Genomic DNA, 12,362 nt, shown 5'->3' on the forward strand with positions numbered 1-12,362 from the left:
CCCAGACCAGAGGTGGCACCAGTGCCAAGTCGGGCTGGTTTGATACTACCAAGTGCGTCCTGCAATCTGCCATCAAGAAGCGGGGCAGCTGACTTTTGTTTGCCAGGGAAACGGGCCGAGGATTGTGTCTCAGGGCCTATGGCTGGGAGTGACCGGCTGGCTCCTGAAAAGCTACGATAGGCAGGATGGTGAGCAGACCCATGGTGGCACCAGTGCCAAGTTGGGCTGGTTTGATAGTACCAAGTGGCTCCTGCAATCTGCCATCAAAAAGTTGGCAGGCGAGTTTGTTATCCAGGGAAAAGCGCCGTTGTTTGTGTTTGGGGGCCTGTGGCTGGGAGTGGCCGGCTGGCTCCTTAGAATCCACGATACGCAGGATGGTTCCCAGACCAGAGGTTGCACCAGTGCCAAGTCGGGCTGGTTTGATGGTGAAAAGTGGCTCCTGCAATCTGCCATCCAGAAGCGGGATAACTTACTTTTGTTTGCCAGGGAAACGGGCCGAGGTTTGTGTCTCAGGGCCTATGGCTGGGAGTGACCGGCTGGCTCCTGAAAAGCTACGATAGGCAGGATGGTGACCAGACCCATGGTGGCACCAGTGCCAAGTTAGGCTGGTTTGATAGTACCAAGTGGCTCCTGCAATCTGCCATCAAAATGTTGGCAGGCGAGTTTTGTTTTCCAGGGTAAAGCGCCGTTGTTTGTGTTTGGGGGCCTGTGGGTGGGAGTGGCCGGCTGGCTGCATAGAATCCACGATACGCAGGATGGTTCCCAGACCTGAGGTGGCACCAGTGCCAAGTCGGGCTAGTTTGATGGTGCAAAGTGGCTCCTGCAATCTGCCATCCAGAAGCGGGGTAGCTTACTTTTGTTTGCCAGGGAAACGGGCCGAGTTTTGTGTCTGGGGGCCTATGGCTGGGAGTGACCGGCTGGCTCCTGAAAAGCTACGATAGGCAGGATGGTGACCAGACCCATGGTGGCACCAGTGCCAAGTTGGGCTGATTTGATAACAGCAAGTGGCTCCTGCAATCTGCCATCAAAAAGTTGGCAGGCGAGTTTTGTTTTCCAGGGAAAAGCGCCGTTGTTTGTGTCTGGGGGCCTGTGGCTGGAGTGGCCGGCTGGATCCTTACAATGAACGATACGCAGGATGGTTCCCAGACCAGAGGTGGCACCAGTGCCAAGTCGGGCTTGTTTGATGGTGCAAAGTGGCTCCTGCAATCTGCCATCCAGAAGCGGGGTAGCTTACTTTTGTTTGCCAGGGAAACGGGCCGAGGTTTTTCTCTGGGGGCCTACGGCAGGGAGGGACCGGCTGGCTCCTGAAAAGCTACGATAGGCAGGATGGTGAGCAGACCCATGGTGGCACCAGTGCCAAGTTGGGCTGGTTTGATAGTAGCAAGTGGCTCCTGCAATCTGCCATCAAAATGTTGGCAGGCGAGTTTTGTTTTCCAGGGAAAAGCGCCGTTGTTTGTGTTTGGTGGCCTGTGGCTGGGAGTGACCGGCTGGCTCCTTAGAATCCACGATACGCAGGATGGTTCCCAGACCCAAGGTGGCACCAGTGCCAAGTTGGGCTAGTTTGATGGTGCAAAGTGGCTCCTGCAATCTGCCATCCAGAAGCGGAGTAGCTTACTTTTGTTTGTCAGGGAAACGGGCCGAGTTTTGTGTCTGGGGGCCTATGGCTGCGAGTGACCGGCTGGCTCCTGAAAAGCTACGATAGGCAGGATGGTGACCAGACCCATGGTGGCACCAGTGCCAAGTTGGGCTGATTTGATAGTAGCAAGTGGCTCCTGCAATCTGCCATCAAAAAGTTGGCAGGCGAGTTTTGTTTTCCAGGGAAAAGCGCCGTTGTTTGTGTCTGGGGGCCTGTGGCTGGGAGTGACCGGCTGGCTCCTTAGAATCCACGATACGCAGGATGGTTCCCAGACCCAAGGTGGCACCAGTGCCAAGTCGGGCTGGTTTGATAGTACCAAGTGGTTCCTGCAATCTGCCATCCAGAAGCGGGGCAGCTTACTTTTGTTTGCCAGGGAAACGGGCCGAGGATTGTGTCTCAGGGCCTATGGCTGGGAGTGACCGGCTGGCTCCTGAAAAGCTACGATAGGCAGGATGGTGACCAGACCCATGGTGGCACCAGTGCCAAGTTGGGCTGGTTTGATAGTACCAAGTGGCTCCTGCAATCTGCCATCAAAAAGTTGGTAGGCGAGTTTGTTATCCAGGGAAAAGCGCCGTTGTTTGTGTTTGGGGGCCTGTGGCTGGGAGTGGCCGGCTGGCTCCTTAGAATCCACGATACGCAGGATGGTTCCCAGACCAGAGGTGGCACCAGTGCCAAGTCGGGCTGGTTTGATGGTGAAAAGTGGCTCCTGCAATCTGCCATCCAGAAGCGGGATAACTTACTTTTGTTTGCCAGGGAAACGGGCCGAGGTGTTTGTCTGGGGGCCTATGGCTGGGAGTGACCGGCTGGCTCCTGAAAAGCTACGATAGGCAGGATGGTGACCAGACCCATGGTGGCACCAGTGCCAAGTTAGGCTGGTTTGATAGTACCAAGTGGCTCCTGCAATCTGCCATCAAAATGTTGGCAGGCGAGTTTTGTTTTCCAGGGTAAAGAGCCGTTGTTTGTGTTTGGGGGCCTGTGGGTGGGAGTGGCCGGCTGGCTGCATAGAATCCACGATACGCAGGATGGTTCCCAGACCTGAGGTGGCACCAGTGCCAAGTCGGGCTAGTTTGATGGTGCAAAGTGGCTCCTGCAATCTGCCATCCAGAAGCGGGGTAGCTTACTTTTGTTTGCCAGGGAAACGGGCCGAGTTTTGTGTCTGGGGGCCTATGGCTGGGAGTGACCGGCTGGCTCCTGAAAAGCTACGATAGGCAGGATGGTGACCAGACCCATGGTGGCACCAGTGCCAAGTTGGGCTGATTTGATAGCAGCAAGTGGCTCCTGCAATCTGCCATCAAAAAGTTGGCAGGCGAGTTTTGTTTTCCAGGGAAAAGCGCCGTTGTTTGTGTCTGGGGGCCTGTGGCTGGAGTGGCCGGCTGGATCCTTACAATGAACGATACGCAGGATGGTTCCCAGACCTGAGGTGGCACCAGTGCCAAGTCGGGCTAGTTTGATGGTGCAAAGTGGCTCCTGCAATCTGCCATCCAGAAGCGGGGTAGCTTACTTTTGTTTGCCAGGGAAACGGGCCGAGGTTTTTCTCTGGGGGCCTACGGCAGGGAGGGACCGGCTGGCTCCTGAAAAGCTACGATAGGCAGGATGGTGACCAGACCCATGGTGGCACCAGTGCCAGGTTGGGCTGATTTGATAGTAGCAAGTGGCTCCTGCAATCTGCCATCAAAATGTTGGCAGGCGAGTTTTGTTTTCCAGGGAAAAGCGCCGTTGTTTGTGTTTGGTGGCCTGTGGCTGGGAGTGACCGGCTGGCTCCTTAGAATCCACGATACGCAGGATGGTTCCCAGACCCAAGGTGGCACCAGTGCCAAGTTGGGCTGGTTTGATAGTAGCAAGTGGTTCCTGCAATCTGCCATCCAGAAGCGGGGCAGCTTACTTTTGTTTGCCAGGGAAACGGGCCGAGGTTTTTCTCTGGGGGCCTATGGCAGGGAGGGACCGGCTGGCTCCTGAAAAGCTACGATAGGCAGGATGGTGACCAGACCCATGGTGGCACCAGTGCCAAGTTGGGCTGATTTGATAGTAGCAAGTGGCTCCTGCAATCTGCCATCAAAATGTTGGCAGGCGAGTTTTGTTTTCCAGGGAAAAGCGCCGTTGTTTGTGTTTGGTGGCCTGTGGCTGGGAGTGACCGGCTGGCTCCTTAGAATCCACGATACGCAGGATGGTTCCCAGACCCAAGGTGGCACCAGTGCCAAGTTGGGCTGGTTTGATAGTACCAAGTGGTTCCTGCAATCTGCCATCCAGAAGCGGGGCAGCTTACTTTTGTTTGCCAGGGAAACGGGCCGAGGTTTTTCTCTGGGGGCCTATGGCTTGGAGTGACCGGCTAGGTCCTGAAAAGCTACGATAGGCAGGATGGTAACCAGATCCATGGTGGCACCAGTGCCAAGTTGGGCTTGTTTGATAGTACCAAGTGGCTCCTGCAATCTGCCATCAAAATGTTGGCAGGCGAGTTTTGTTTTCCAGGGAAAAGCGCTGTGGTTTGTGTTTGGGGGCCTGTGGCTGGGAGTGGCCGGCTAGCTCCTTAGAATCCACGATACGCAGGATGGTTCCCAGACTCATGGTGGCACCAGTGCCAAGTTGGGCTGGTTTGATAGTACCAAGTGGTTCCTGCAATCTGCCATCCAGAAGCGGGGCAGCTTACTTTTGTTTGCCAGGGAAACGGGCCGAGGTTTGTGTCTCAGGGCCTATGGCTGGGAGTGACCGGCTGGCTCCTGAAAAGCTACGATAGGCAGGATGGTGACCAGACCCATGGTGGCACCAGTGCCAAGTTGGGCTGGTTTGATAGTACCAAGTGGCTCCTGCAATCTGCCATCAAAAAGTTGGTAGGCGAGTTTGTTATCCAGGGAAAAGCGCCGTTGTTTGTGTTTGGGGGCCTGTGGCTGGGAGTGGCCGGCTGGCTCCTTAGAATCCACGATACGCAGGATGGTTCCCAGACCCAAGGTGGCACCAGTGCCAAGTCGGGCTAGTTTGATGGTGCAAAGTGGCTCCTGCAATCTGCCATCCAGAAGCGGAGTAGCTTACTTTTGTTTGTCAGGGAAACGGGCCGAGTTTTGTGTCTGGGGGCCTATGGCTGCGAGTGACCGGCTGGCTCCTGAAAAGCTACGATAGGCAGGATGGTGACCAGACCCATGGTGGCACCAGTGCCAAGTTGGGCTGATTTGATAGTAGCAAGTGGCTCCTGCAATCTGCCATCAAAAAGTTGGCAGGCGAGTTTTGTTTTCCAGGGAAAAGCGCCGTTGTTTTTGTTTGGGGGCCTGTGGGTGGGAGTGGCCAGATGGCTAATTAGAATCCACGATACGCAGCATGGTTCCCAGACCTGAGGTGGCACCAGTGCCAAGTCGGGCTGGTTTGATACTACCAAGTGCGTCCTGCAATCTGCCATCCAGAAGCGGGGTAGCTTACTTTTGTTTGCCAGGGAAACGGGCCGAGGTTTGTGTCTGGGGGCCTATGGCTGGGAGTGACCGGCTGGCTCCTGAAAAGCTACGATAGGCAGGATGGTGAGCAGACCCATGGTGGCACCAGTGCCAAGTTGGGCTGATTTGATAGTAGCAAGTGGCTCCTGCAATCTGCCATCAAAATGTTGGCAGGCGAGTTTTGTTTTCCAGGGAAAAGCGCCGTTGTTTGTGTCTGGGGGCCTGTGGCTGGGAGTGACCGGCTGGCTCCTTAGAATCCACGATACGCAGGATGGTTCCCAGACCCAAGGTGGCACCAGTGCCAAGTTGGGCTGGTTTGATAGTAGCAAGTGGTTCCTGCAATCTGCCATCCAGAAGCGGGGCAGCTTACTTTTGTTTGCCAGGGAAACGGGCCGAGGTTTTTCTCTGGGGGCCTATGGCTTGGAGTGACCGGCTAGGTCCTGAAAAGCTACGATAGGCAGGATGGTAACCAGATCCATGGTGGCACCAGTGCCAAGTAGGGCTGGTTTGATAGTACCAAGTGGCTCCTGCAATCTGCCATCAAAATGTTGGCAGGCAAGTTTTGTTTTCCAGGGAAAAGCGCTGTGGTTTGTGTTTGGGGGCCTGTGGCTGGGAGTGGCCGGCTGGCTCCTTAGAATCCACGATACGCAGGATGGTTCCCAGACCAGAGGTGGCACCAGTGCCAAGTCGGGCTGGTTTGATGGTGAAAAGTGGCTCCTGCAATCTGCCATCCAGAAGCGGGATAACTTACTTTTGTTTGCCAGGGAAACGGGCCAAGGTTTTTGTCTGGGGGCCTATGGCTGGGAGTGACCGGCTGGCTCCTGAAAAGCTACGATAGGCAGGATGGTGACCAGACCCATGGTGGCACCAGTGCCAAGTTGGGCTGGTTTGATAGTACCAAGTGGCTCCTGCAATCTGCCATCAAAAAGTTGGCAGGCGAGGTTTGTTTTCCAGGGAAAAGCGCCGTTGTTTTTGTTTGGGGGCCTGTGGCTGGGAGTGGCCAGATGGCTAATTAGAATCCACGATACGCAGGATGGTTCCCAGACCAGAGGTGGCACCAGTGCCAAGTCGGGCTGGTTTGATACTACCAAGTGCGTCCTGCAATCTGCCATCAAGAAGCGGGGCAGCTGACTTTTGTTTGCCAGGGAAACGGGCCGAGGATTGTGTCTCAGGGCCTATGGCTGGGAGTGACCGGCTGGCTCCTGAAAAGCTACGATAGGCAGGATGGTGAGCAGACCCATGGTGGCACCAGTGCCAAGTTGGGCTGGTTTGATAGTACCAAGTGGCGCCTGCAATCTGCCATCAAAAAGTTGGCAGGCGAGTTTGTTATCCAGGGAAAAGCGCCGTTGTTTGTGTTTGGGGGCCTGTGGCTGGGAGTGGCCGGCTGGCTCCTTAGAATCCACGATACGCAGGATGGTTCCCAGACCAGAGGTGGCACCAGTGCCAAGTCGGGCTAGTTTGATGGTGAAAAGTGGCTCCTGCAATCTGCCATCCAGAAGCGGGATAACTTACTTTTGTTTGCCAGGGAAACGGGCCGAGGTTTTTGTCTGGGGGCCTATGGCTGGGAGGGACCGGCTGGCTCCTGAAAAGCTACGATAGGCAGGATGGTGACCAGACCCATGGTGGCACCAGTGCCAAGTTGGGCTGATTTGATAGTAGCAAGTGGCTCCTGCAATCTGCCATCAAAAAGTTGGCAGGCGAGTTTTGTTTTCCAGGGAAAAGCGCCGTTGTTTGTGTCTGGGGGCCTGTGGCTGGGAGTGACCGGCTGGCTCCTTAGAATCCACGATACGCAGGATGGTTCCCAGACCCAAGGTGGCACCAGTGCCAAGTCGGGCTGGTTTGATAGTACCAAGTGGTTCCTGCAATCTGCCATCCAGAAGCGGGGCAGCTTACTTTTGTTTGCCAGGGAAACGGGCCGAGGATTGTGTCTCAGGGCCTATGGCTGGGAGTGACCGGCTGGCTCCTGAAAAGCTACGATAGGCAGGATGGTGACCAGACCCATGGTGGCACCAGTGCCAAGTTGGGCTGGTTTGATAGTACCAAGTGGCTCCTGCAATCTGCCATCAAAAAGTTGGTAGGCGAGTTTGTTATCCAGGGAAAAGCGCCGTTGTTTGTGTTTGGGGGCCTGTGGCTGGGAGTGGCCGGCTGGCTCCTTAGAATCCACGATACGCAGGATGGTTCCCAGACCAGAGGTGGCACCAGTGCCAAGTCGGGCTGGTTTGATGGTGAAAAGTGGCTCCTGCAATCTGCCATCCAGAAGCGGGATAACTTACTTTTGTTTGCCAGGGAAACGGGCCGAGGTGTTTGTCTGGGGGCCTATGGCTGCGAGTGACCGGCTGGCTCCTGAAAAGCTACGATAGGCAGGATGGTGACCAGACCCATGGTGGCACCAGTGCCAAGTTAGGCTGGCTTGATAGTACCAAGTGGCTCCTGCAATCTGCCATCAAAATGTTGGCAGGCGAGTTTTGTTTTCCAGGGTAAAGCGCCGTTGTTTGTGTTTGGGGGCCTGTGGGTGGGAGTGGCCGGCTGGCTGCATAGAATCCACGATACGCAGGATGGTTCCCAGACCTGAGGTGGCACCAGTGCCAAGTCGGGCTAGTTTGATGGTGCAAAGTGGCTCCTGCAATCTGCCATCCAGAAGCGGGGTAGCTTACTTTTGTTTGTCAGGGAAACGGGCCGAGTTTTGTGTCTGGGGGCCTATGGCTGGGAGTGACCGGCTGGCTCCTGAAAAGCTACGATAGGCAGGATGGTGACCAGACCCATGGTGGCACCAGTGCCAAGTTGGGCTGATTTGATAGCAGCAAGTGGCTCCTGCAATCTGCCATCAAAAAGTTGGCAGGCGAGTTTTGTTTTCCAGGGAAAAGCGCCGTTGTTTGTGTTTGGTGGCCTGTGGCTGGAGTGGCCGGCTGGATCCTTACAATGAACGATACGCAGGATGGTTCCCAGACCTGAGGTGGCACCAGTGCCAAGTCGGGCTAGTTTGATGGTGCAACGTGGCTCCTGCAATCTGCCATCCAGAAGCGGGGTAGCTTACTTTTGTTTGCCAGGGAAACGGGCCGAGGTTTTTCTCTGGGGGCCTACGGCAGGGAGGGACCGGCTGGCTCCTGAAAAGCTACGATAGGCAGGATGGTGACCAGACCCATGGTGGCACCAGTGCCAAGTTGGGCTGATTTGATAGTAGCAAGTGGCTCCTGCAATCTGCCATCAAAATGTTGGCAGGCGAGTTTTGTTTTCCAGGGAAAAGCGCCGTTGTTTGTGTTTGGTGGCCTGTGGCTGGGAGTGACCGGCTGGCTCCTTAGAATCCACGATACGCAGGATGGTTCCCAGACCCAAGGTGGCACCAGTGCCAAGTTGGGCTGGTTTGATAGTAGCAAGTGGTTCCTGCAATCTGCCATCCAGAAGCGGGGCAGCTTACTTTTGTTTGCCAGGGAAACGGGCCGAGGTTTTTCTCTGGGGGCCTATGGCAGGGAGGGACCGGCTGGCTCCGGAAAAGCTACGATAGGCAGGATGGTGACCAGACCCATGGTGGCACCAGTGCCAAGTTGGGCTGATTTGATAGTAGCAAGTGGCTCCTGCAATCTGCCATCAAAATGTTGGCAGGCGAGTTTTGTTTTCCAGGGAAAAGCGCCGTTGTTTGTGTTTGGTGGCCTGTGGCTGGGAGTGACCGGCTGGCTCCTTAGAATCCACGATACGCAGGATGGTTCCCAGACCCAAGGTGGCACCAGTGCCAAGTTGGGCTGGTTTGATAGTACCAAGTGGTTCCTGCAATCTGCCATCCAGAAGCGGGGCAGCTTACTTTAGTTTGCCAGGGAAACGGGCCGAGGTTTTTCTCTGGGGGCCTATGGCTTGGAGTGACCGGCTAGGTCCTGAAAAGCTACGATAGGCAGGATGGTAACCAGATCCATGGTGGCACCAGTGCCAAGTTGGGCTTGTTTGATGGTGCAAAGTGGCTCCTGCAATCTGCCGTCCAGAAGCGGAGTAGCTTACTTTTGTTTGTCAGGGAAACGGGCCGAGTTTTGTGTCTGGGGGCCTATGGCTGCGAGTGACCGGCTGGCTCCTGAAAAGCTACGATAGGCAGGATGGTGACCAGACCCATGGTGGCACCAGTGCCAAGTTGGGCTGATTTGATAGTAGCAAGTGGCTCCTGCAATCTGCCATCAAAAAGTTGGCAGGCGAGTTTTGTTTTCCAGGGAAAAGCGCCGTTGTTTTTGTTTGGGGGCCTGTGGGTGGGAGTGGCCAGATGGCTAATTAGAATCCACGATACGCAGCATGGTTCCCAGACCTGAGGTGGCACCAGTGCCAAGTCGGGCTGGTTTGATACTACCAAGTGCGTCCTGGAATCTGCCATCCAGAAGCGGGGTAGCTTACTTTTGTTTGCCAGGGAAACGGGCCGAGGTTTGTGTCTGGGGGCCTATGGCTGGGAGTGACCGGCTGGCTCCTGAAAAGCTACGATAGGCAGGATGGTGAGCAGACCCATGGTGGCACCAGTGCCAAGTTGGGCTGATTTGATAGTAGCAAGTGGCTCCTGCAATCTGCCATCAAAATGTTGGCAGGCGAGTTTTGTTTTCCAGGGAAAAGCGCCGTTGTTTGTGTCTGGGGGCCTGTGGCTGGGAGTGACCGGCTGGCTCCTTAGAATCCACGATACGCAGGATGGTTCCCAGACCCAAGGTGGCACCAGTGCCAAGTTGGGCTGGTTTGATAGTACCAAGTGGTTCCTGCAATCTGCCATCCAGAAGCGGGGCAGCTTACTTTTGTTTGCCAGGGAAACGGGCCGAGGTTTTTCTCTGGGGGCCTATGGCTTGGAGTGACCGGCTAGGTCCTGAAAAGCTACGATAGGCAGGATGGTAACCAGATCCATGGTGGCACCAGTGCCAAGTAGGGCTGGTTTGATAGTACCAAGTGGCTCCTGCAATCTGCCATCAAAATGTTGGCAGGCAAGTTTTGTTTTCCAGGGAAAAGCGCTGTGGTTTGTGTTTGGGGGCCTGTGGCTGGGAGTGGCCGGCTGGCTCCTTAGAATCCACGATACGCAGGATGGTTCCCAGACCAGAGGTGGCACCAGTGCCAAGTCGGGCTGGTATATGGTGAAAAGTGGCTCCTGCAATCTGCCATCCAGAAGCGGGATAACTTACTTTTGTTTGCCAGGAAAACGGGCCAAGGTTTTTGTCTGGGGGCCTATGGCTGGGAGTGACCGGCTGGCTCCTGAAAAGCTACGATAGGCAGGATGGTGACCAGACCCATGGTGGCACCAGTGCCAAGTTGGGCTGGTTTGATAGTACCAAGTGGCTCCTGCAATCTGCCATCAAAAAGTTGGCAGGCGAGGTTTGTTTTCCAGGGAAAAGCGCCGTTGTTTTTGTTTGGGGGCCTGTGGCTGGGAGTGGCCAGATGGCTAATTAGAATCCACGATACGCAGGATGGTTCCCAGACCAGAGGTGGCACCAGTGCCAAGTCGGGCTGGTTTGATACTACCAAGTGCGTCCTGCAATCTGCCATCAAGAAGCGGGGCAGCTGACTTTTGTTTGCCAGGGAAACGGGCCGAGGATTGTGTCTCAGGGCCTATGGCTGGGAGTGACCGGCTGGCTCCTGAAAAGCTACGATAGGCAGGATGGTGAGCAGACCCATGGTGGCACCAGTGCCAAGTTGGGCTGGTTTGATAGTACCAAGTGGCGCCTGCAATCTGCCATCAAAAATTTGGCAGGCGAGTTTGTTATCCAGGGAAAAGCGCCGTTGTTTGTGTTTGGGGGCCTGTGGCTGGGAGTGGCCGGCTGGCTCCTTAGAATCCACGATACGCAGGATGGTTCCCAGACCAGAGGTGGCACCAGTGCCAAGTCGGGCTGGTTTGATGGTGAAAAGTGGCTCCTGCAATCTGCCATCCAGAAGCGGGATAACTTACTTTTGTTTGCCAGGGAAACGGGCCGAGGTTTTTGTCTGGGGGCCTATGGCTGGGAGTGACCGGCTGGCTCCTGAAAAGCTACGATAGGCAGGATGGTGACCAGACCCATGGTGGCACCAGTGCCAAGTTAGGCTGGTTTGATAGTACCAAGTGGCTCCTGCAATCTGCCATCAAAATGTTGGCAGGCGAGTTTTGTTTTCCAGGGTAAAGCGCCGTTGTTTGTGTTTGGGGGCCTGTGGGTGGGAGTGGCCGGCTGGCTGCATAGAATCCACGATACGCAGGATGGTTCCCAGACCTGAGGTGGCACCAGTGCCAAGTCGGGCTAGTTTGATGGTGCAAAGTGGCTCCTGCAATCTGCCATCCAGAAGCGGGGTAGCTTACTTTTGTTTGCCAGGGAAACGGGCCGAGTTTTGTGTCTGGGGGCCTATGGCTGGGAGTGACCGGCTGGCTCCTGAAAAGCTACGATAGGCAGGATGGTGACCAGACCCATGGTGGCACCAGTGCCAAGTTGGGCTGATTTGATAGCAGCAAGTGGCTCCTGCAATCTGCCATCAAAAAGTTGGCAGGCGAGTTTTGTTTTCCAGGGAAAAGCGCCGTTGTTTGTGTTTGGTGGCCTGTGGGTGGGAGTGACCGGCTGGCTCCTTAGAATCCACGATACGCAGGATGGTTCCCAGACCCAAGGTGGCACCAGTGCCAAGTTGGGCTAGTTTGATGGTGCAAAGTGGCTCCTGCAATCTGCCATCCAGAAGCGGAGTAGCTTACTTTTGTTTGCCAGGGAAACGGGCCGAGTTTTGTGTCTGGGGGCCTATGGCTGCGAGTGACCGGCTGGCTCCTGAAAAGCTACGATAGGCAGGATGGTGACCAGACCCATGGTGGCACCAGTGCCAAGTTGGGCTGATTTGATAGTAGCAAGTGGCTCCTGCAATCTGCCATCAAAAAGTTGGCAGGCGAGTTTTGTTTTCCAGGGAAAAGCGCCGTTGTTTGTGTCTGGGGGCCTGTGGCTGGGAGTGACCGGCTGGCTCCTTAGAATCCACGATACGCAGGATGGTTCCCAGACCCAAGGTGGCACCAGTGCCAAGTTGGGCTGGTTTGATAGTACCAAGTGGTTCCTGCAATCTGCCATCCAGAAGCGGGGCAGCTTACTTTTGTTTGCCAGGGAAACGGGCCGAGGTTTTTCTCTGGGGGCCTATGGCTTGGAGTGACCGGCTAGGTCCTGAAAAGCTACGATAGGCAGGATGGTAACCAGATCCATGGTGGCACCAGTGCCAAGTAGGGCTGGTTTGATAGTACCAAGTGGCTCCTGCAATCTGCCATCAAAATGTTGGCAGGCAAGTTTTGTTTTCCAGGGAAAAGCGCTGTGGTTTGTGTTTGGGGGCCTGTGGCTGGGAGTGGCCGGCTGGCTCCTTAGAATCCACGATAC

Source organism: Melospiza melodia, chromosome 2 (assembly GCF_035770615.1).
Source record: "Melospiza melodia melodia isolate bMelMel2 chromosome 2, bMelMel2.pri, whole genome shotgun sequence".
Taxonomy (NCBI): domain Eukaryota; kingdom Metazoa; phylum Chordata; class Aves; order Passeriformes; family Passerellidae; genus Melospiza; species Melospiza melodia.